At 36.7% G+C, this 24,953-nt stretch overlaps 1 long non-coding RNA gene across 1 annotated transcript; it reads left to right on the top strand.

The window, feature by feature from the left end:
• The first annotated feature begins 18,450 nt into the window (after nucleotides 1–18,450).
• LOC147581307 (uncharacterized) lies at nucleotides 18,451–24,541 on the top strand. Its single transcript, XR_015250885.1, has 4 exons — nucleotides 18,451–18,478; nucleotides 18,846–19,058; nucleotides 24,138–24,194; nucleotides 24,421–24,541. It is a non-coding gene; the product is annotated as an uncharacterized LOC147581307 (long non-coding RNA).
• The last annotated feature ends 412 nt before the right edge of the window (nucleotides 24,542–24,953 follow it).

Below are 24,953 nucleotides of genomic sequence, written 5' to 3'. Positions count from 1 at the left end.
TTATCTATTTATTGTACACATATTATTGCAGTCTCTGGGGAACATAAATGGAATAAAAATATATTTATGTACAGGGATCCTGATGTACTGAGTTCTCTTTTCTAACTCAGTGACAGACAGTAGAAAAAAATAATCAAGATCTGTAAGAAAACTCTCCATGATGGTAGGCATACTATATGAGCTGCAATTAAGTTTATGTGCTGAGTTCCTGTCCAAAAATATCAGTTCATCTGCAGTGTGATTTAAGTGATTTTTTTTCTTTAAACATTGAGACGCATTTTGCAAGTTTTGATAATTTAATACATAAATGACAGTTCAGCCACGTTTGTTCTCTCCCTTGACTCTGCCTTCAGTTCCATGGACAGATGTAATTGTATTTTACTCAAACAACTTTTTGTTAGCAGAGGAATTTCATTTATATGCTTTTATCCCAGGGAACAAGGTTTGCTCCATATTTGAAAATCAATCAATCTATTTTACCGTATCAAGTCTAAATTAGAAAAGTTCATATGATCATGGAAGATAGATTCAGATGTGATCTTGCGGCCCTGGGTGAAGCAAATATTTCTTAGATAAGACATTAAAATCAGTGGCTATGAAATTAAAAATATGATAAATTAGACTCTATCAAAATTAAAAACCTTGGCTCTGTGAAACATATTATTAGGAGATCCAAAATGGTAAAAATGTTTGCAAAACATATATCTGGGGGAAAAGCCTTATATACAATAAATATGAAAAATTCTCAAAACTCAGTAACAAGAAAAAAAAGAAAAGAAAAAATATACCCAATTAAATGTGGGCAGAAATTTTGAATAGGCACTTAACCAAAAAATATATGTATTCGGCAAATAAGGGCACTAAAAAATACCCATATTAAAACTACAATGACGTATCACCATATACACATCAGAATGTCTCAAATTGAAAGACTGCTCATACCACATGTTGATGAAGATGTGAAGTAATTGGGACCCTTTTTATACAAAGGAGGGAAATGTGAATTGGTACAACCACTTTGAGAAGCAATGTGGTAGTTACTCATAAACCTAGGCATTCACTTACCATAAGACCCAGAAATGTGCCTCTTAGGTGTTTAACCAAGAGAAGACAGGTGTCTGTGAACCAGGAAGCAGTCTTTCTCCAGACGTAGAACCTGTGGTAACATAATCATGACAATCATGAGTCTCCCAGTCTCCATAACTGTGACAAATAAATGCTTGTTGTTTAAGCAACCTAGTCTATTGCATTTGGGTTATAGCAGCAGCCCAAATGGGCTTAACTGTGTTTCCCCAGAATTTCTGTGTTGAAGCCATAACCCCCAGTATCTCATATGCAACAGTTTTTGTAGATAGGACTTTAATTTTTTTTAAATTTTTTAATGTTAATTTATTCTTAAGAGAGAGATAGAGCATGACTGGAGAAAGGGCAGAGAGAGAGGGGGAGACACAGAATCTGAAGCAGGCTGCAGGCTCTGAGCTGCCAGCACAGAGCTGGTGGCACAGAGTTCTATGCAGGGCTCCAACTCACGAATGGAGAGATCATGACCTGAGCTGAAGTTGGACGCCTAATCAACTGAGCCACCCAGGCGCCCCTGTGGACAGGACTTTAATGAGATGATTAAGATACTATGAGGTCAGTAGAGTGGGCTCTAATCAAATCGGGCTGGTGTCCTTATAAAAAGAGCTCAGGACACACAGAGAGACCAGGGATGTGCATGCTCAGAGGAAGTAACACGTGAGGACACAGCAAGAAAGCAGCATCTGCAAGCCAAGAAGAGAGACCACAGGAGAAACCAACCCCACAGACACCTTGATCCTGAATTTCTTACCCTGCAGAAAATCAGTTTAACAAAACAGTCAGTGGTATTTTGTTAGGGCAGCCCTTGCAAACTAATACGACATCCCAAGACAGGATTAGCTTGGCCCATTAAAACAATACAGGGACTGAAAAATTCAACAGAGTGTTAAAAAATTGTTACTGAACCAATATCAGAGAAATATGCATCAAATCCTACCAATAAGTTTGTCACTAAATTATCAATTAGGTTTTCCCTACAGAAGGTAGTTTACACAATTCTGATCAAAATGGAGTCTCTGGATTTTCAAGCTGGAGGTTCCCGTGTCCTCTTTGTAGAGTAAAACAGAGATGCAGAGGGTTCAGAGAACTTGTCAAGACTTACGGTTACTTGAGCAAAACTGTACCTGAATAAGCATACAATTTTACTTGAAAATAGCCTGTATGTCCTTAGACAATCACTGTTGTTCCCTTAAGAAAATAAGCTATCTGTCTCTGACAATTCCTCTGCCAACAAGACTTCCCTCTTTGCGTATTTCCCTCATTATTCATCTTAATTTTCAGTTGTTCTTTTTTAGCCCATTATCAGGAGTGTGAATCCCTTGTTAAATCTCCAAGTTCTGTCTCCTTGGCAATTGGAAGATCAATATCATTGTAATTTTTTTTTCACTTAGCCATTCAAATACTCTGGCTTTTATGTAACATCTTCATTAAGGTTTGCTATTTTTTTCTCCTGATTCAACTGAAACTAGTAGCTTGCTAACTTTGGAAAACACAGTCCTTCTCTTTAGCATTGGAAACTTTTCATTTACTTTTAACGCAATGATTAGCTTAAATTTGTGTGCTCTTAGACTTTTACCAAGTGAACTCAACTTCTGACCATTAAGTAAAATAGTCCAAATTCTTCAGTAATTTGCCAATATTTCAACTTCAAATTATATTTGGAATTTTTACAGTGTAGTTTTGTTTATGTTACTTTTTAAAAAAGATTCCTTGAGTAGCTTTAGTGACCTCTGCTTTTACAAATTATGTGAAATTTGCCTCAATATTTCATAATGCCATTCTTGATTTTAGCTCCACATGATGCAATACTCAATTCAATTATTTTGTGTGCTAAATGAAGACTAAAGTCCAGTTTCATGTCATAAAAACTGGGCAAAAACTTGATAATGAACTTAATATAATAATACTTATGCTTTAAAAATATTATAGCTTGCCAATATCACTATCTACCCATTTTTCTTAAAAGCAGAATGTGAGTCATTGCCAGCCGTTCACCTTTTTCCTTCATTTTTGAGTTAAAAAAATCCTTTTCCTCCAAGTCAATCGATTTCTCTAAATTAATTTTCAATAAGCACAATCTTTCCCATTTCAAGTGCTCATGCATTGGGTCAAAATTTGAATAAATGCAAAATAGATTCTTTTTTAGTTTCATCATCTTTGTCACCTGAATCACAAGACTAAAATCATGATTAGAAAACTGTTTTATTATGATAGAAGACTGATGTTTAAGTCTTGTAAATGTCATATAACAAATTATATCCCATATATATCATTCCTACCTGATTCACAGGCTTATCGGGTCTTAGATAATATATGTAGAAGCCCTTTGAACACTAAAAACTAATAAAGTATCAAATTAAAAGAATAATAAGAATAATATTTGAGCAGTTTTCACCTGCTTCATCATTTTCTTCTGTTATAATTCAACCTTCATTATTTGGAATCAAAGTTCTCCCTCCCTCATTTAACTTTTTCTCATGGTCAGACCATCTCTAGGAGCATCACTGGGGAGTGAGGTACTCTATTTAATTGAGGATTTCTAGACTGCATCACAAACTTAGAATCATAATTTTGGGGGATATGGCCAAGGGATTTGCAATTTAATGAATATCTAAGACAGTTCTTTTCCCCATTAAAGTCTGAGAAACATTAATCAGTGTGTTTTTCATATCTTTCTCACTTTAAAATCTTCATGTAGATTGTGAAAATGGCCAGATTTTTCATCCCTGTTTATATCCATGCTTTCTGAAATGTGACTTTGTAGTTCCTCCCATCAATAGGTAGAATTTATTTCCCCATCATTTGAATTTGACTTCCTTTGGTTAATCAAATTCCACAAAAGTGGCAGTGTGCCAGTTTCAAGCCTAGGTAATAATGGGATCTGGGCACTTGTGCTCACTCTCTTGGAACCCTGGGACTACCACCATGAGAACAATTGCAGCTAGCCTGCTGGAGAATGAAAAACCACATGGAAAGACCTCACAGTCCAAGCTGTCTCAATTTAGGGCCCCCAAGACCAGCTACCTATCAACTGCCTTTGTAGCCATTTACAGACGTATAACTGAGCCCAACCAAGACCGAAGTCTCCATCTGACCAATAGACCCATAAGCAATAATACATATTTAGTGTTTAAGCCATTGCAGTTTAGATGCTTTGTTATACATCAATCAGTAACTAATACACTTCATGCATCAAGAAACTGAGTTTAGGGAATTTTGGTAGTTTTCCAAAGTCTTCATAATCAAAGTCAACCTTTTACCTTAAACATACACATCACGTATATACTTTCACAACTTGAAATTCTCCTCTGAATGTTTCTAGCTTTATAATTGGGGGGGGGGCAGGTGGTAGTCATAAGTATCATCATGTTATTTAAAATGCATATATAAAATAAGATTATTCCTTTAAAACTCACCTGAAACTTTACCTCAATTGTTTTTTTCTAAATAAATAAAAAATGGGCATGTAAGTGATTTTCATTGAATTTCATAAAGCAAAACCATAAATCCAAGTGAATATATTTAGTCCACATCATTGTCTAACTTAGAACTGCCTTCAAGTTTGAAGTCTTTGCAGCACTTTTGTATACCTATATAATCTACATCATCATAGGTAGTTTGCATTAGCTCCAAACTTCATTTGAAGAGACAGAGTATCTACTTGGTTAATTAAATATGTTTAAATATGTAAGATAATGTGACTCTATAGTATCTGAAAAGGGAGACATAACAATGGAAATTTTCTATTTGCTCATACACCCTCCTCTTCTATACTTTTTGCCTCTTCAAATTCAGTCACTTATTTACTGTTATTAATTCCATGCAATTAACTTCAGAATCTCTGTGCCTAACCACAGCTTACTTTTGAAGCATCAAATACCCTGTACCAACTACCTGTTAGATAATTAGACTTGGTATCCTGCAGGCACCTGTCAAAGCATAAATAAAATTTGAGGTCATGTCTGGTACAAACTTTCAACTTTACTTTTTCAAGGTCTTAATTAAACTTTATGAAAATCATGTTATGGCTCAATATAATTTATTTTCCAAACAAAGCAAACACACTTTGGAAATATTACAACTCTAAAGGTTAAACTTGTATATCAGAAATAAAGCAATTTGACAGCAAGAGAATGCTTTCAGCTTTTTAAGCATTGAATTTCCAATATAAACAACCTATTATTTAATCCATCAGAGTTAAATTTAACCCTTAACAGATTATGCCAACACTTCTATTTAACAGATGTACTCTGCTTAGCAATGTATTTAATCTATGATTGTTTGTTAGTTTTAATATAAATAATTCACAATATAGTGTCATTAAAAAAAACAAAAAATATTTTAGGTTTGTGAGGTTTGTTTCAAATTTTCCTTTTAATGAAACCTGTTTCCCTAATTAAAAACTGACTAACATTTATGATTCCATGTTTTCCTTTTTCAAAGAAGGATTTAGTCATTTCCACACTCAAAAACAGATGTGTTTAAAATTCAATTCTTCATTTTCTCCAGAAAAACCTCCAATAAAAGCTTTTGTTGCTGTTGTTATTAGTGTAAAAATTATCTCTTTAAAACACAATTATACTTTTAGGTCTTTCTTTCATATATCACATGTTTGTAAATACTTGCCAAATGAATGAAAAGCAAATGCTTAGTTTTACAAATGGGCGCATTCTGTTTTTACACTATTTATATAAAAGGGCCATATTTAATGGCAAATAATGGTAACAGCAATGCCAGGAAGAGAGGAAGTCAGCAACTTTTAAGCTTCCAGCCACTAATTCCAAACTGGGAACTGGACAATGCAGTAGAGTATCCTTACATTGTCTGCATAGTAGTTTATTTTAATAATTTATGTAATAGTCTATTTTACAAAGTGTAGAGTGCTTCTTTGTAATGGTAGAAGATGCTTTCTAGGTAGACTGAAAATATCATCTATTGATGGGTAGCAATCGTCAAGGAGACGAAACCTTCCTTTCACCACTTAGTGCAGTAACAGAAGAGAGAATATTCAGGACAGCTACAGCAGTTGGTCTGCAGATTTGACAAAGATATTTGTAAAATGTACTTATACTCTCGGTCCTCAATAAATCAGATTTCATGTAATCTGCAAAAAGCCAGGCTGTCAAAAGACAACCCAAATCTTGAGCATTCTGTAAGCAACATGAAGGCAAAGACAGAGAAGCTATCTTTCTAATTTTAATATCAGCCATGAAGCAAGAGACTCTTTTTGTTGTTCATGGATTTAAGTGGAAATTCATGGAATAGAAATGGTAAGGGAAATATCCAGGGTTAAAATAGTGATAATGAAAGAGAATATCTTGTTATTGCTTGTGCAATAGTTTATTTTAAAGATAATTCTGGATAAGTGGTTTGATGTTTATGTACAAATGTTAGTTAATTTTCAAAGAAACCCAATCAGAAATTATGGGGATGGGGGTTAAATAGCATAAAATTTGCTTAATTTTGATTAACACCATCAAGCATCGTTAGTATTCACCCATGGAATGGAATAAAAGAATCTAACAAGCATGGAAAACTTATCAGCTGATTACCCTTGGCCTCAATGTCTAGAGTTCCTGCATTCCTCCACTTTATCGAGGCCCTGCCATCAGATTTGATCGTAAGTCTGGCCAGTTCTGCCATTAGAATATCATTGTGCTGCCTTCATGAGTTTTCTGTTTAAGGAGTTAGTTGGAGTGCTTGACCATAGAGACAGACTCTCCTATACTTCAGTGTATGAACACATAGTTTAGGTTTGGCAGAATTTGGTTTAGGTATTGCTCTCATTATAATTTATCACTTGGTAACAAGGTTGTGGTGGAGGACTGCACAATTCTCAACTGTCTCCTAACACTTGGAAAATATCAACATTTAAACAAAGAACCTAACATTTACCAAATGACTAAATTGACTAAGCCAAATATAGATGAGAGTTAAAACATTAAAATTTCTTTTAGTTCTGCTCAGATAAAAGCCTTTCTAAATAATTGTTAAAAATGACTATTATTTAATAACAGAACCTCGCAGTGAGTAGATCTATGACACTGGTTATTCTGTGTTGTACCACTCATAAATATATACGTATCTTCATGTATATTTATACACGGAAATTGTTAAACCAACCCTAACCTCCTCATTTCATGGGATAAAGTCATCAATGATGACAATCCAGTCATCAGACGTGTACTATATCTACTACTGCTAGTACTGTGTGCTGTGTACTATATCTTCTACTGTGCGCCACAGTGTGTAATTAATGTGCAATACGCCCTGTCATAGGTCATTTTTAAGACAGCAAGAGAGACAGACCAAGTAATAGGTCATATGTAACACAAAAGCAGGATGTGATGAATTATGATGTCTTAAACAAAATGTTGTAGGCAAAGACAGTGTGCCACACAAATATTCATACTGGAGAATCAAACGGTTCTCACAATAAAACTATATGAACACAGAGTGAGGGTTTCCAAGCAAAGAGGGAGTTAAGTAAAGGTATACCAGATGAATGGAATAGCACAGCTTTACAACAATACCTCTATACTTCAGGAATACTATGAAGCTCAAAGTCAGTATAATAAGGAGATAAGGGTATGAGAAGGGGAAAGAGATGCCACTAGAAATTGTTCTGTTGAAATCAGATCATGCAAGGCTTCAGTCACTAGAGAAATGAGTGATCATTTTAACTTACGGTGATGGCAAGAGAGTTATTTCTGTCTGTTTTTAACAGGAAATGAATGATGTAATGAAATCCACAGTGAGGAATGTGTGAAATCTACAGTTATGAGTGTTTCGCAATGGAGACTGGTTTCAAGCGGGGCAAGACTGGGGGAGGAGAGAAACATGAGGAGAATATTGTAGGATAACAGTCCCATTTCTCTCTTTACTAAGTATCAAAGATTAACAAAACATAACAAGGTCTAGGGCGTGAAACGTACAGCAACCAAAGCCACCCCGAAATCCAGTAGCATAAAAATGATGTGGAGAATCTTGCTAAGACCTGTATAGACACAAGATCTCCAAAATGTAAGGAAAGGTATCACAAATAAACAAAGTACAACAAGAAATTAATCTGACGTTATCTTTACATTTTCCAAGGAGAAGGAGAACGGGACAAGCAGACAAAATTTGAGTAACTTCTGATGTGTTATTAGCCTTACAACCCGCCTTTAAGTTACATTTAAAAATTAGCTTAGTTTTTTGGATGGAGACAAGGAAAGCCCTTTTTATGCGTGCTCACTATGTGCCCTATGACAAGAAGAAGCTTCAGGAATCCCTAGGTCTTTGATGTATGCTCGCTTAGAATGTCAGAGTCATATATGCTCTTCAGGGAAGCTCCTTTAATCTATGTCAGCTTAAAAGCTGCTTGAAACACCAACCCATAAAGTAATTCTGTCAAATACTATAAAAACATGCAACCCATGCTTGAGGTTCTATAGTTCTATACTTTGTTGTGACCTACAATGATTTGCCATTTAATATTAATAATAGTTCTTAGACCAGGATTCTTAAAAAAGCATGAAAAGCTGACTTTGATGTGTGTTTTCTTTGAAAAGTCGTGATTTCCAGCCCTGTGCGACATTAGCAATTTTCAATGCACTATGACCCTTTAATTTGGATTGGAAACTAAGGCTACATGTTTGCCACGTTCTATCTGCCATATTCTTAAAGGTCATAATGAATTTTTTATTTGCTTTTTTATATTTCAGTGTCAATTAGAGCATAATTCAGTACTCTTCAATTTCCAAGATGAGAAGTGAAAAGGCTGAGAAAAGCAATTACTGAGATTTCTTATTTTCACCCCAGACTTTGTAAGACTCTATTCTCACTCAGCGCTAGGTCTCTAAAATAACAGATGTCCTAGAAGTTTATAAACTAGCTTATGTCGACGGTTTGGAGTTTTGCTGCAATGTTAGATATAGAAAAAAAAATGTCAGATACAAAATCCACCCAGAATAAAAAGGCCTTAAAACTGACCAGAAAGGGATAATAAAAGGGCACCAAACTAGTGCGGGAGCATGCCATAGGAAATAATGTTTTATATATTTTATGCTTCCTCCATTTCATTGAAAAATAAGGATCAAAAAGTAAAATGATAGTATGTAAATATAGAGTTTCAGTTTCCAAGACTAAAGTAAAATTTCTACCCAAAGAAACCCTTCCACATTTTAAAAATCTTCCAAAATGTAAGACTGGTTTAAGTGTAATAGTATGAGAAATACTAAACAACTTGGAAAAGGAAGGGAGGAAAGAAAGAAGGAAGGAAAGAAAAATGGATTTAGAAAAGATGCTGTTTACCCTTCCGTATTCTTGACTGGGACACCTAAACAGTCATATTTGCTTAGAGTTTTGCTTCAGTGGTCCATTTAAAGAGATCAGAAGAAAAGCCAAAGGTAACATGAAGTAGAACCTTTTGTATCTGAACCCCCGTAAATGGAAAGAACCAATAATGGTGGCAAACTGAGTGGATAAATTAGGGAAAATCTACTGTCTAGTAAAAGACTGTAAGAATATTATCATCAGCATTGACTCTGGATGATAGTTAAAAATTATTTTCCCCGAAAAAACAAGCCAAATTCTATTTAAATTAAGAACAAGTATTCTTAGTAGCTTCATGGCTAAATACCAAAAGACAAACAACAACAACAACTCTAGGAAAAATGTGCACCCAAAGAAAATTTTGAAAGATGACATTTAAATATACAAGAGCTCGTAATGGAATAGACAATGGACTAGACAAAGAGTCAGAAGAAATAACAAATAATATATTCTAACCCAGAAATACAGCAAGTTTTGGCATTATCAGATAAATAATATGAAGTAATAAAATTTAACATGTTAAAGTATTAAAATGGAAAATTAACAAATAAGAAATATATTTAAAAAACTATACAATTTTACCGGGAACATTTGAAAAAAGTCATATAGAATTTTGTTAAATACAATATAAAACAATTGAGATTTACTTAATAAGGGTGCTTAGTAGCAAATTCAAAGGCACCAAGGAAAGAATTAGTACACCAGAAAATCAACCTGAAGGGATATTGAAGAATGGATTACAGAGAGACAAATAAAAAATACGAAAAACAAAATTTAAGAAACACAAGAAACTAAGAAAGTCTAATGCTTAATAAAAGTTTGAGTAAAAGAAAGAAGAGGTAGAGGTTCCATTTTGTGATAATCCTAGGCTTTTCCCTCTAATATACTCTGTCGGAAGAAATAATGGCTGAGAACTTTCGAGAAGGATAAAAGACATAAATTCTTCGATACAAAGAGCTCAATCAATCCTCCCCCAAAATGACAGATGATAGATAGATAGGGAGATGACAGACAGAATAATAGATAGAAGATAAAAAAACAAAACCAGAGACATTTAGATCACCAAGGCATATTTAGGAGTGGCAGAAGAAAAGGCCACTAACTGCTTCAAAGCAAAAACTAGAAAACAGAAAAGAGCGCCAGTCTGCCCAGAAAAATATGGAAGATTAGTAAACACTCAATTACATATAAATTGAGTGAAACTCAATGCCAAAGAAAGAAATATATTCAGATTGAAGGGAAACAATAGGATCAGCAAAACTGGCATAGGAAAGCACAGTGGGGAAGCAGGTGAGCACGCTCAACTAAAAAAAAGAGGCGGGGGGAGGGGTGTGTTGAGACATCCTACTGATAGGCAGAGCCAAGAAATACCAGCCCAAAGTCCCTTCAAGTGAAAAAAGCATCCCACTACTTTTAAGATCTAAAGAGACTAAATGTCCATCAACTGATGAATAGATAAAGAAATTGTGGTCTATATACACAATGGAATACTACGTGGCAAAGAGAAAGAATGAAACCTGTCCTTTTGTAGCCACGTGGATGGAACTGGAGAGTGTTAGGCTAAGTGAAATAAGTCAGGCAGAGAAAGACAGATACCATATGTTTTCACTCATATGTGGATCCTGAGAAACTTAACAGAAGACCATGGGGGAGGGGAAGAGGAAAAAAAAGTTACAGAGAGGGAAGGAGGCAAACCATAAGAGACTCTTAAAAACTGAGAATAAACTGAGGATTGATGGGGGGTGGGAGGGAGGGGAGGGTGGGTGATGGGTATTGAGGAGGGCACCTGTTGGGATGAGCACTGGGTGTCGTATGGAAACCAATTTGACAATAAATTTCATATAAAAAAATAAAAAAATTAAAAATTTAAAAAACGATCTAAAAACAATCGGGATAGGGAAGAAGCCTTGTGATGTTGAAGAAAACAAAGCATGGAAGGTATGTGGAGGACAAAGGAGGCAGAGCAAAGTCAACACAAGATCTAAAACAGAAGGGACTATCTTGGGCTATGGGGGCAATATCTGTAAGAGTCAAGGTAAAGAGAAGGAAAGAAATGTATATTGGTAGAAGCCCTCCAGAAATAATACAGCATCACAGAAGCAGATTTTTTTCTGGCCACAAAAAAAAACAACAAATATCAAAGAAATTATTCCTCATTTTACCAGCAAAAAGGTATCCTTTGGGTTAAGCAACCAGTTAAGTACGCTAACTTCTTATCTTTCAGAAAGCCTTCTACTAAAAGCCAGTGGAGAAAATCCAATTTATTCAAATATTGACGACATAAAAATAAGACAGTAGCATTCATACAAAGACATTTCAAGATAAAAGAAATACATTAAGCACAGCCTCTTAGAACCCAAACCAAACTCACCAGAAAAAAATGTCATCACCAACAGAAAGTAGTAATGAAATATTTCAACCTGAACTTAAAAGAAATTCAAACAGAACAATTGCATCAACGAAGAAACATCACAAAGCAAAATTAAGAAAACAAACAGAAAATGTCAAGAAAACTTGGGGTTATAGCGCAACAATGAGAAACTACACAGGGAACTCACAGATTTCAGGAAAAAACTGAAGAAAAAGACAAAAAGTTTTCATAAATGAAAGCTAAGTTACAAGGAACACCAGTGGGTATAGCCACCACAAAAAGGCGTAATAAGGGACAAAACAAACAAACAAACAAAAAAACAAAAAACAAAAACAGAAAAAGGACAGATGTGAATAAAAAAAAGAAACAAAAAAAGATTAAAAGGGATTAGAGAAAACATGATTTCGGCTAGATGACTGGTCTCCTTGCCAAATGTGGATTCTACCTTTTGCCCAGGGTGATAGGTGCATCCCCTAAAGGAGTGGCAGCAGTAGCCCTTTATTTCTGAGAAAATACCACTTCCCCCTGGAATTGTGGCCCCTTCTGCCTTTCTTCTGAAGGATGGCATCCACTTTTCCATCCCATGTCTTTTTCATCTTCTGGCATTTCATTGTCTTCACTACGTTCTTTGGGGTTAACAAGCCCCTTGCTTGTGTTCTCTTGATGTTTAGCTGCCTCCATAAACTTTGCCCTGATGGATAGACTCACAGGATGAATGTGTGGCAGGCAAGTGATACCGATGAACTAAGAGGAAATCGAATGATGATAATAGTCCTGGAGATGCTGGAGAGTTCAAACCTACCAGAATTGTATACATGGATATACTAACATTTAGAAAAAGACATTCATTTTCATATAAATCTTCTAGGGAGCAGAAAAGGGCCAGACTTATGTGATAATATTTATATACCAAAGCCAGACAAAAAGTGCTAGAAATTATAATTAATATCCATTTTCATTTCATTAATATGCAAAACTATTAAGGAATGTGTGATAATAGAAAATAAAATCTAGCAATGTATTCAGATTAATGTATCATTACCAAGTTCAATTTATTCCAAGGATGCAAAGTTGACCCGTCATTTGAAAACTTATTTATTCATCATATTAATAAACTAATTATATGTTATGTGTATATGATCATGTCATGGTACAAAAAACCCACATTTGATAAAATTCCATTTCTAGGCAATGTTGTATTTGAATTTTAACTGGGGATCAAAAAAGTTTATATCATGTTTCACATCCCACCAATTTCATCATCTATGGCAGGATACTCATTGACAAATGTTTACAGAACAGTGTTTTTTAATTCAATATGACCCCAACGGCACATATAGCAAATTATGAATTTTTGTCATTTTGCAATTGTGAGTGATAAAAAATAATGGCCAAATAATGATAACAAGTCAAAAATAACCACTCAGGCCCAATAATCATCAGTTGTATTGGTAACCCAGATCTAGGATCTGATACTATATTTCATCACACAATTCAATCAATTATGAGTAAGTTTTCTCATCTTTGAGATTTTTAAGTACATTTTTAAGCAAATAGTTGAAAAAAGTCTCATACCCTATTGAGGTTTTTCTTTCATGTGCCGGAAGCGGTCTCACAATATTTAACACACAGCTCTCAAGTTAGGCCCAGGTAAAAAACACAAAACTTATTTTTAAAGGGAAAATGTCACCCTTTGACACAAAAGCCAAATGTGTTTATACTCACACTCTACTCGGAGGTCACACATGGTCATGACAATGGAATCACAGAAATTGAAGACTAAACCTGTCTTGCATGAGAAGGGCCTCCAGAAATACCAACTTTGCTTCTTAAGTAGAAATAAAATTTATGAAAATAACTACAGTTTTTAGAAGAACAAATTATATGTTGATGACTTGCATTTTATTTAAAAACATTTCTACCTCAGTCAAAATGAAAATAAAAGAAAAATTAAATTCGACTGAATGCAACAAATTTCCTTGAGTTCTAAAGTATCGTAAGCGAAGAACAAAGGCTTAAATGCATTCAAATTCCTTTTTCAGGGCCCCAGTACAAAGAGCCCTGCTGTCTCATTACCTGCCACTACAACAAGAAGGACAACTGCCAGCTCTTGTGTTTTCTTCATTTTCTTTCTTTCTTTCTTTTTAAATGTGGAAATCAGAAATAGGATGAGTAATTGGAATCCATTAAGGTGTTATCTGTGGGCATATCATTGTCTTTAATTCCTCACCCATGTAGAAAGCAGAGCAACAAAAATTAGTGATTGAAGTTATTGTTTCTTTTTAGTCCCAGGTGTCAAATGCCACAGGGCACAGACCAAAAGTGTGGACAGAGAGAAAGAGACGATATAGGCCATTAACGGGGTAATTAGCACTAGAACAACAATTGAGAACAGAAGTAATAGCCTATTTTGTGTTTTCTAAAAGGCACTAGAACATCTCTCTACCAAAATGCCACTTAATTGGGTGCTACCAAGCCTGAAATTCTGTAGTTGTAAATCTGGTCCATTGTTTTAATAAAACTGTTCTCCCCCTGACTCAAATTTATCCATTTCTTTCACCCTTCGGGGCCACCATCTGTCAACTTTTCTCTGGAAAGTTCTGCTCCTTACCCATTTGCTTTTCTATCGTTTCTCTTTCACTGCATTTTCCTTGTAAGAGTAATTTTTATAAAATATAAGTCAGGTCGTATTGTTACTTGCCTCAAACACTTTGGTGTCTTCACAGAGCACTTGAGTAAAATCCAATCTTTATCCTGAGTTCCTAAACTCTATATTATTGGAACCATGTCAATGTCTACAGCCTCAACATATGTCCCTGTTCTTCCTTATCACTGGGCAGGAATCACACTCCCTTTTCCTAAAATGTGACGCTCTCCACTATAAGTCATTTGTACCTGTGAAATCTCAGATACTGTGTTCTCCAGACCTTGCCCTCACTGGTTTCTAATTCCTAATCTCCGGGTTTAAATGTTGTCTCCACTAAAACTTCATTCTCTTTCTACCTTAAATCAAGTAGTCCTTCTCTATAATTCTTCGCCACCAGGCACTTTATTTTTTAATGGTTATAATCACAACATAAACATGTTTATATATACATGTTTTTATTGTTTAACTTTCATAATTGAACAGAAGCTTAAAAAAATTTTTTTAACATTTTATTTATTTTTGAGACAGAGAGAGACAGAGCATGAATGGGGAAGGGTCAGAGAGAGAGGGAGACACAGAATCTGAAACACGCTCCAGGCTCTGAGCTATCAGCACAAAGCCTGAAGTGGGGCTCGAACTCACAGACCGCGAGATCATGACCTGAACCAAAGTCGGACGCTTAACCGACTGAGCCACCCAGGCGCCCCCCCCCCTTTTTTTAAATTTTTTTTAACATTTTATTTATTTTTGAGACAGAGAGAGACAGAGCATGATTGGGGGAGGGTCAGAGAGAGAGGGAGACACAGAATCTGAAGAACAGAAGCTTCTTGAGGGCAGGGACTGTTTGTGTCTTATCTGCCATCGCATACCCATCACCTTGGACAGTGTCTACCACAGAGTGGACAACAAATACTTGTTGAATGAATGACTGAAAGAAGGACTGAGAAATTTCAATTACGTATATATACAAATACTGAGTCCAAAATTTCAAAGAAGAATTTAATCTCATAATTTTATTCCTATTGTTCGTTTCATTTTTCATCCATCTCCTGAAAAGACTCTTCAACTCTAGTCAAAGATATTAAGTAACCGTGATCCATACAAATGCAATGTTTTTCATCAAAAGGTATTTCTTTTGAGTGGCAGTAAAGCCATTGCCGAAGTACAAGTTCACTCTTTTATTTAGTTTTGTAGAAGACATTTTTAGTGGAAATACTGAAAAATAAGTCTATAAATCCTCAGTCTCCCTTGAGAGAAAGCTTTCACAGAGAATGATTTATAAGGCCAAGACATGAAGAAACTTGCAAGTAAACTCACATTAAACCTCATTTTTCTAATTAAGCCATATATTCCACAGTCTTGAGGAAGATGGAAGAAATAGGAGTGAGGAAAAATAAAACAAAACATACAGAAGGAAAATATTTGCTTTATATATACTGCAGACTATGATTACTTCTGACTACTTCTATTGAATTTACTCATTATATATTTATAGTTTTGTCTTAAATATTACTTTAAGAAGTTGTTTCAAAATGTTTAGCAAGTTGTTGAATCACCAAAACTTTGGTATGAGATAGACCAGGATCTGAGGACTTGCACGGCTCTTAGTGGCGTGGACTTAGGCAAATCATGTCATTTGTAAAAAGTGGGTGAAAACATCAAGCTCAGTGATTATTGCTTAATTACAATAACGAAGATATGCTAATAATACAATTCCTGGCACAGACAGCATACAAATATACTGTTGTCATTATGACTGTCATTGTTTTGATGCAGCTATAAGATGACAGCTTCTAAAACAACACACACTTTGTTCCTGCCTTCTTGCCGCCTCCAACCCAAAAGCACAGAATCTGAGCTGTTAGCAAAGAATTGCTATGACATTAATTTAATCCATATGGTGTTTCTTAGAGTGCGTCTTCTCCTGATCATTGAACAACATTCTCAAAGAATTGGAGGAAATAGAATGTTAGATATAGTGCTTTTTAAGAAAGCAGTAATTACCGGGGTGCCCGGGAGGCTCAGTTGGTTAAGTGGCCAACTTTTGGTTTGGGCTCAGGTAGTGATTTTGCGGTTCATGGGTTCAAGTCCCACATTGGGTTCTGTGCTGACAGTGCAGCACCTGCTTGGGATTCTCTCTCTCACCCTCTTTCCCTGCCCCTCCTGCTCACTCTCTGTCAAAATAAATAAACTTAAAAAAAAAAAAAAGAAAAGAAAGCAGTAATTACAGTCACGAATAATAAAGAATGAAGAACATAAAAATCTTGGAGACTGAATTCTAAAAATGTAATATATATGAGAGAAAACAAAGACAACTGGCTCATTCACTTACACCACAAAAGTTTATCGAGCACCTTTCGTGTACCATGGGCTGTTATCTGCACCAGAAATAAAGGCTTTTTTCACTTATTTTTTTGCCTATGTTTATTTTTTCATCTGTATTGAGGTATTATTGTCAAATAAAGTCAAAATATATTTAAAGTATGCAATGTGATGATTTGATATATGTATATATTGCAAAGGGATTCCTACCATTGATTTGATTAACACATCCATCCGCTCTTTTCTTTTTGGTGAGAACACTTAAGTTCACCTCTCTTAGCGATTTCAATGATACAATGCAGAACTACCAAATTTAGTCACTGTCTTATACATTAGATCCTCAGACCTGTTCACTTTATAACTGAAAGTTGGTACCCTTTTACCAGCCACTCTGTTTCACATTTTCTTTATCCATATATCAGTCAATGGACACATAGGTGTTTCCATATCATGGCTGCTGTGAATATTGAATATTGTGAATATTGCTGCAATGAATGTGGGAGTGCAGATATCTCTTTGAGACAGTGAATTCATTGGATTTAGATGTATACCCAGAAATGAGATTGCTAGATCATATGTAGTTCTATCTTTAATTTCTTGAGGAACCTTCATACTGTTTTCCATAGTGGTTATACCAGTTGGTATTCCCTCCCACAGTGTACAAGTGTTCCCTTTTCTCCACATCCTCATCAGAATTTAGCTCTTATTTTTTGATAATAGACATCCTAACCCATGTGAGAGGATTTCTCATTATGGTTTTGAAAAAGTGGTTTCATGTAGGAGATGAATCTCATCAATCAGCCCAGCTGGAGCTCCTGTTTGCCTCTCAAACCTTATTGACTGTCCAAGCCCCCATCTTTATTCTTAGTGGCTTTCAGTAGCTGAGGACGTGCCAAGACCCATCAGTGTCCCAAAAGGGAGGGTTGCAGTCAAAACCTTCATGTAAGTGGATTAGAAGCTGGACCCTTAGGTTGCAGCTGAGAAAGTATGAGGTTAGGTGTCTTCCAGGGAGAAACAGGGTGATGGATGTTGTTCCTTGTTCCACCTGTGCTAAACCCAGTTGCATAGCAATGGGGATGTTCTCCTGTGTCCATTTAAGACTTACTTCTTTGGGGTGGCTGGGTGGCTCAGTAGGCTGTGTCTGACTTCAGCTCAGGTCATGATCTCACAGTTCATGGGTTCAAGCCCCATGTAGGGCTCTCTGTTCGGCACAGAGCCTGCTTCAGATCCTCTGTCTCCCTGTCTCTCCACCCCTCCCCTGCTCATGCTCTCTCTCTCTTTCAAAATAAATAAACATTAACAAAAAAATTTTTAAAAAACCAGATCTAAACCTGCCTTCATGGAGGCTTATGAAGAAAGAAGTCATGAAGAAAATAAATCAAATAATTAATATAAAACATAATTATCACTTGAGATAAATGTTGTTGAATAAGAAAATACGGTTCTAAAAGTTATATATGACATACAGAACTATGAACTTGTGTAATAGAAAGACCTGAACTGACGTTATAATGTGTTGAAAGATCAGAGTCATGTTTCATTACCAATAGATGGCATACAGGTAAAGAACAGAAGCTAATGAGCAAAAATAGTGTTCATAAAAGTTCTAAAAGGTCATAATAGACGAGATAGGTTGTCATAGTAGCAATGGAAGAGAGTAAGTCTCCTCATTTCAACACTTGTGGAGTGCTCGCTTCGGCAGCACATATACTAAAACACTTGTGGAAACTTACAATGGGCAAGTGAGTGAAATAGACAAGAAAAAAAATTAGAAAGGAAAAGTTAGAGTGACTAGAATGTGACCAATCACTATCTAACACAAGAAGCAAATAATCAGACGGTCGTCTCTTAATTGTTATTAGAAAGACAGCAATTCTAGGCACCATGACACTGGGGCTCTCCTCCCAACTCCAGTCACACTGGAAAATTGTGTGACTTTGGGCACACAATTTAACCTCCACTGGTTTTGGTTTACCTGAAAATCCTTACCAGTAAAATAGCCAATTCACTACTAAATCTAATTACCTCTCGTAGAATAAAGGGAATTGAAAAATTGTAACACTTTATTTTTGAGTGACAATTTCATCATTATTTGTTCTTTCCCTCCAGGGTGGAAATCAAGTAGCTTCATTCTGAATCAACTCCAACTGTGTGGAGTTAACAGAGTGTTCCTTCATTTCTAAATGGTACTTCAATTGAAAAAAAAAAATCCTGGGGAAACCATCCCCACTGAGTTTGTCGGTGGTATAGAGAAGTGGGTGCAGCTAAATCGGGATTGGATAAGAGCTCTGCCTGAAATGAAGGTATACAACCCAGAAGACCGTAAGTATGAGCTGCATTTTTGACAAAATGATACATTGCAGCCTAAAGCTAAGTGGAATTTTCTCATAACAGGCTGCAGGCCAAGCTCTAAATTTTGTGGCTCATACTAACTGTATTGTTTTAAGGGAATATTAGAAATGGTAAGGACCACTTTCTAAAATATTAGTGTGTAATTCCTTGGGGCTTCTTCATTCTTAAATTGAATATGGATATAATAAATATTTCCCCAGGATACCAGAATAAGTAGGATAGAGTCAGAATGCAATTAAGTAGCAGAACGGTGTTTCTCTGTGTCTGTTGCTGTGAATCCATTCCTCTCCCGAGAAAGAGAGAGAGAGTTAATGACAGGTGGACCACATGGTTAAGGGAGAAAGGTTTTTCAGGGTATTGTGTGTGTCATGGCCTCATCCCCTATGTTTCAGAATGAGATACATTCCTCTGCTGTGATAAGGTCGCTTGACAACCTTAGAAACTAGAAAAGATAATCAATACTAGGATTCTGGCCAGTGCAGCTCCTATCCCGTTCATATGCCCAAGGTGATGCTGGATAAGCACCTAGATCTAAAACAAAAGAAATAAAAGCTGGGACAACACGTGTTAGAAATAGGAACAGTGTCTTTCATGCTTCCCCAATCAGATTTTGGGTTTTTAGAGTGTATGAAACACATGTGTTTACTTCTGTTTACTACCAACACCCTCCTGAAATTACATTTAAGTGGTATTTTCTTTTAAGGAATAAACTCACAAAAACAAAGATGATTGTAGAGGAGATGTGGGTAGACAAAGTGTTAGAAACCAAGAGTGAAGAAGTGGTGCAGAAAAGTGGTGACTTAACAGAACAGAAATAGCTGAAAGCTTGGCATGGTGGACACACGATGTGCCATGGATTGGACCCTCCTTTTGAAATTTTTTTTTTCAACGTTTATTTTATTTTTGGGACAGAGAGAAACAGAGCATGAATGGGGGAGGGGCAGAGAGAGAGGGAGACACAGAATCGGAAACAGGATCCAGGCTCTGAGCCATCAGCCCAGAGCCCGACGCGGGGCTCGAACTCACGGACCGCGAGATCGTGACCTGGCTGAAGTCGGACGCTTAACCGACTGCGCCACCCAGGCGCCCCGGACCCTCCTTTTGGAATGAAAGACATGTTAATCCACCTGCTGGGAGAACTGAGGATAGACAGCCCTCAGCTTTGGGCATAACAGCTGACAAGTCCTGGGGCATTCCACCTTCCCAGGGTATCCTGCATCCAATGACTGACTAACATTGTTATAAAGGCCTGGCCCCTCACTCAGTTCTGAAGGACAGTTCCCGCTTAAGCTGGAGGCAAAGGGGGTCTTCACTGGAACTACATTGGTACTGAATTTCTTCCTCTTCTCCACTCCTACCTTCTTCCCTTCCCCAAGAGATAATCTTAAAGGTATTCCCTAATAAGTTTCCCACATGTTGCCCGGGGAAATTAATTTGTGGCAGTTGGTCTTAGAAGTAACTTGAGGAAGTAGATGGTAAATATGGAACTTAGGCTTAGATCCTTGTCATCCAGAAGGCAAAGAAGACTCCATCACTGCAGCTGCAACACACGGTCCCTGGCAAAAGGTAGCAATGAGAGTGTTGAAATTTTCACGGGCAGTGAACCTGGATACTATTCCAGCTTGAGATACTGCATTAGCAGCTATAATATATCTGGCAAAGGACAAATATGGAGTCAATTGTGACCATAAAACAATGGAATTGGAATTATTGATAAGTGCCAATGATGATTTTGAGGAAAAAATGTAACTAATGACTGAGCATGCATAGTAGGTAAAACAAAGAGCGAAATTCAGAATTCTCCTTTTAGCTCCTAAAGACATTGTCCCCTCCTACACCTGACAGCAAAGCAAGGTGAAGGGTAGATATAGCACTTAATATTAGAATAGAAGAACTTCAACAATCTCAAACACTTGCCTATATGCCAAGGTCAGAGTCCTGGCTGAAAAAGGAAGGAGCCCTGACACTTGGAATAGGATTACTTAGTTTGATGCACTTAAAACTGTTGAATTCCAGGATTCCCCTTAATGCGCGGTGCCAGCAGAAACAAGCAGCACTTGTTGTTGAAACTTAGCACTCCCCTCTTGCTTGAAGGTGATGAAGGTTCTCACGCCTGCAAGAAAGCATGCACTCTCCCACCCCAAGCTTCTGCCTTCTACATCTCCTCTTGGTCACGAAGTCAATAAACAGTGCCATGCCTCGCCCTCACCAGTCAGCTTTGCTGCTTCTCCTAAGGGAGAAATGGGACTGTACTTGGAAGGAACTTCAGGAATTAGCCAATGTGTACATTCAGGAGTCCAGAGAATAAGCCTGAGACTGGATTCTAAATGTACGAGACCAAGATGCACAAATCATAGATTTAGATAAATGAGAGTTTATCCCTATGGGGGCATTCTCCCCCATAGGATTTAAAACTCCTGCAAGGACCCTGGGAAAAGGTGCATTCAGCTTCCAGGTGGTTCCAAAAAGCATGCAAAGTGACTATCCATGTATGGTGAGAGAAGCAAAATGTGATGGAATTATCCTATGTTCTGGTAATTGTACATCAGAGAATTAATTTTATAGCATGTCACTTAATATCCTGTGATACCTAACATATATTCAGTTCTCAGAAGAGGAAAGCCAGTGGTCAAAAAGAATGGGACAGAATGCTCTATCGTACTCGTAAGGACAGAAATGCAAAGTTAAACCACAAGGAAACACCAGTGTGCTCTCAATGAATGGCAACAATTGTACATCTGTGCCAATACCAAACATTGCCAAGGCGTAAAAACAGCACTAATTCCCATATGATATTGATTTCGAGAGCATATAGACAATATCTAGGAAATGTGATAATGCATCACCACAAGCAAAGCAATTCAAATCTTAAATGTATACACCATAGCAGAAGTTAGACTATTTTTATATTTGAACATTTTATAGCCTTAAAATGTATTGAGGATGATGGACATGCAGAATATTTGTTTATAAGGATTATATTCATCAATGTTTAATGTATTAGATACTATGTGATTCCCATTATGGGACATTCTTGAAAGGATGAACTATAGAGATTTAAGAACAGAACAATGCTGGCCAGAGATTGTGAGGTGAAGAGGGTGACTGTACAGGAATATCACAGAAAGAAAAAAATATTTAACATATTAGAAATTAAAACAGAAAATTTACAAACACGGTTTAATTTTTAAAAATCAAAACAGGGGCGCCTGGGTGGCGCAGTCGGTTAAGCGTCCGACTTCAGCCAGGTCACGATCTCGCGCTCCGTGAGTTCGAGCCCCGCGTCGGGCTCTGGGCTGATGGCTCGGAGCCTGGAGCCTGTTTCCGATTCTGTGTCTCCCTCTCTCTCTGCCCCTCCCCTGTTCATGCTCTGTCTCTCTCTGTCTCAAAAATAAAATAAACGTTGAAAAAAAAATTTAAAAAAAATAAAAATCAAAACAAACCAATCACACTAACACATAACACATTTTTAAAAACAAAACGATTGAAAGGGAGGCATGGTTTTACAGTTTTGCAAATCTTTTTACTGCCTGTTAATAGAAGACAACTGGAGTTCTCCTACCCACTTGCACATCGTATTTGTGGTCATAGCACGTGCCATGTTACCTCTGGAAAACTCCATTCCGCAGTCATGAGACAGTGAGCGTGAAAACTATAATTATTGCTTCACAATTAATAACTGACCTCACAGGCCCCAAACCACACTTTGAGCACTATTGCACTCGAGAAACACCCAACTTGTTTATAAGGAAACCTTCAAACATATTCATCACAAGATTTTTGAATGAAAGAAAACTGGAAATAACACCAGTATCCATTCATTTGGAATGCAATGTACCTCTAGTGGTACTCATGTAATAAATATCACTTGACCATTAAAATGAACACCTAGAGGGGCGCCTGGGTGGCGCAGTCGGTTAGGCGTCCGACTTCGGCCAGGTCACGATCTCGCGGTCCGTGAGTTCGAGCCCCGCGTCGGGCTCTGGGCTGATGGCTCAGAGCCTGGAGCCTGTTTCCGGTTCTGTGTCTCCCTCTCTCTCTGCCCCTCCCCCGTTCATGCTCTGTCTCTCTCTGTCCCAAAAATAAATAAACGTTGAAAAAAAAAATTAAAAAAAAAAAAATGAACACCTAGAGATCCACGTACCTGCATGGACAAATCTCACAAATAAACTTAATGGAAGAGAAAAAGTGGCAGGATGCACACAGTCTGATAAAATTAAAATGTTGAGACATGCAAAGAAAAATCATATTTTCTGGGCATACATAGATTTGCCTTAAAAGATAGAGAAAAATACCTATGAGGTGGATACATGAATTCAAGAGAGTTGCCTGTTCTCTCGGGGTCAGTAGAAAGAAATACAGGTGAAGAGATATACAAAGGGCATTCTGATTCGATTTGTTGTTGAATTTCTCATGTTTGGTTATTCTTTTATGGGTTAACTTCATCTTATTTATTTATACCTTTCTGCATATTTGAAGTAGTTCATACTTCTGCTAATAATGTTATTATTAATTAATAAAAATAACCCATGAAATCATTAACTGGTGATTAGAATAATTGCTCTGGTAATGTTTACAGTGCGAATGGTACAGTGGTACAATATGAAAAGGCACAAACTTCCAGTTATAAAGTATATAAGTCATGGGGATGGAATGTAGATTATGGTGAGCACAGTGAAGAATACACAATTCCATATTTGGAAATTGCTAAGAGAGTAGATGTTAAGAGTCCTGGTCACAAGAAAAATACTGTAACATTGTAACTCATCACAAGAAAAAATTTGTAACTATGTATGGTGATGGATGTTAACTAGACTTAGCATGGTGATAACTTTGCAATATATACAAATACTGAACCATTATGTTGTACGCCTGAAACTCATATGATATTAGAAGTCAATTGTACCTCAATTTTTAAAAATTGGATTAAAAAGTAAAATAGCTACGAAGAGAAATGGCTACAAAGGAAATGGCTACAAAGGAAAAGGGAATTATGTAGGGATTTTTTAAAGTAATATAGGATTAAAGAAGGCATTTATTTTCTTTTAGGCGGGAGTGACCTGAGCAAGGGAGGGACTTGAAAACATGGGGAAGATAAAGATACAGGTAAGAAGTGGAATAATGGAGGGAGCAAGGTGTGTGTGTACTGACGAAAGGGGATAGAATCCATAGCACAGGAAGAAATGGATCTCAGGAGGAAAGCCAACTTTCACTGGGGATTCTCTTAGGGGGAAAGAAGGATTAGTGTTATTGCAGCTAAGTTTGGTCAGAGATTAAAAGTTATGGAGAGTTCACATTTGATGGATTCTGTTTTTTTCCTTTTTTAATATAGAATGGGGTAATGGACCGTATCAAATGGAGTATGGAGGACAGGTGGATGCATCCTTTGAAAAAAAGAAGTTGACTTAAAATATTCAATTTTGTAAATAATTATACAGAAGGATTTCTGGTAACTTCCTTTCTGGTGTCTTCTTTGTCTTCCCTATTATTGCAATGAGTGAACTGTCCACACGCCTTCATAAAGCCAGGTCTTCCACACAGTAGCTCCCTTAGCTCCTATCACCTACCTAAGGTTATTCCTCCTGTCGTTATATTCCATACCTTCACATTATCAATTCCCCACATTTACTGTCACGTTCCTGTGTCACCAACAGAATATGTTACCTCTATCTTTGAAGGAAGTCTCTCCCTTTACCTCAAATACTCTTTTCCTTGTCACTCCTTCCCTGCTATCCCTTAGAACAAAGCTTATGTGTAGAATCTGAAAAAAGTCAAACCATAGGACCAGAGAATTGGACAGCAGTTTCTAGAGATTTCAGGAGGGTAGGAAGAGGATGGGGAGATGTTGGTCAAAGGGTATAAACT

The sequence above is a fragment of the Puma concolor genome, chromosome B2, assembly GCF_028749965.1.
Source record: "Puma concolor isolate L17-30 chromosome B2, mPumCon1.1.hap2, whole genome shotgun sequence".
In the NCBI taxonomy this organism is placed as follows: Eukaryota; Metazoa; Chordata; class Mammalia; order Carnivora; family Felidae; genus Puma; species Puma concolor.
The sequence above is the reverse complement of the archived record's forward strand: the minus strand, read 5'-3'. Positions and strand labels throughout refer to the sequence as shown.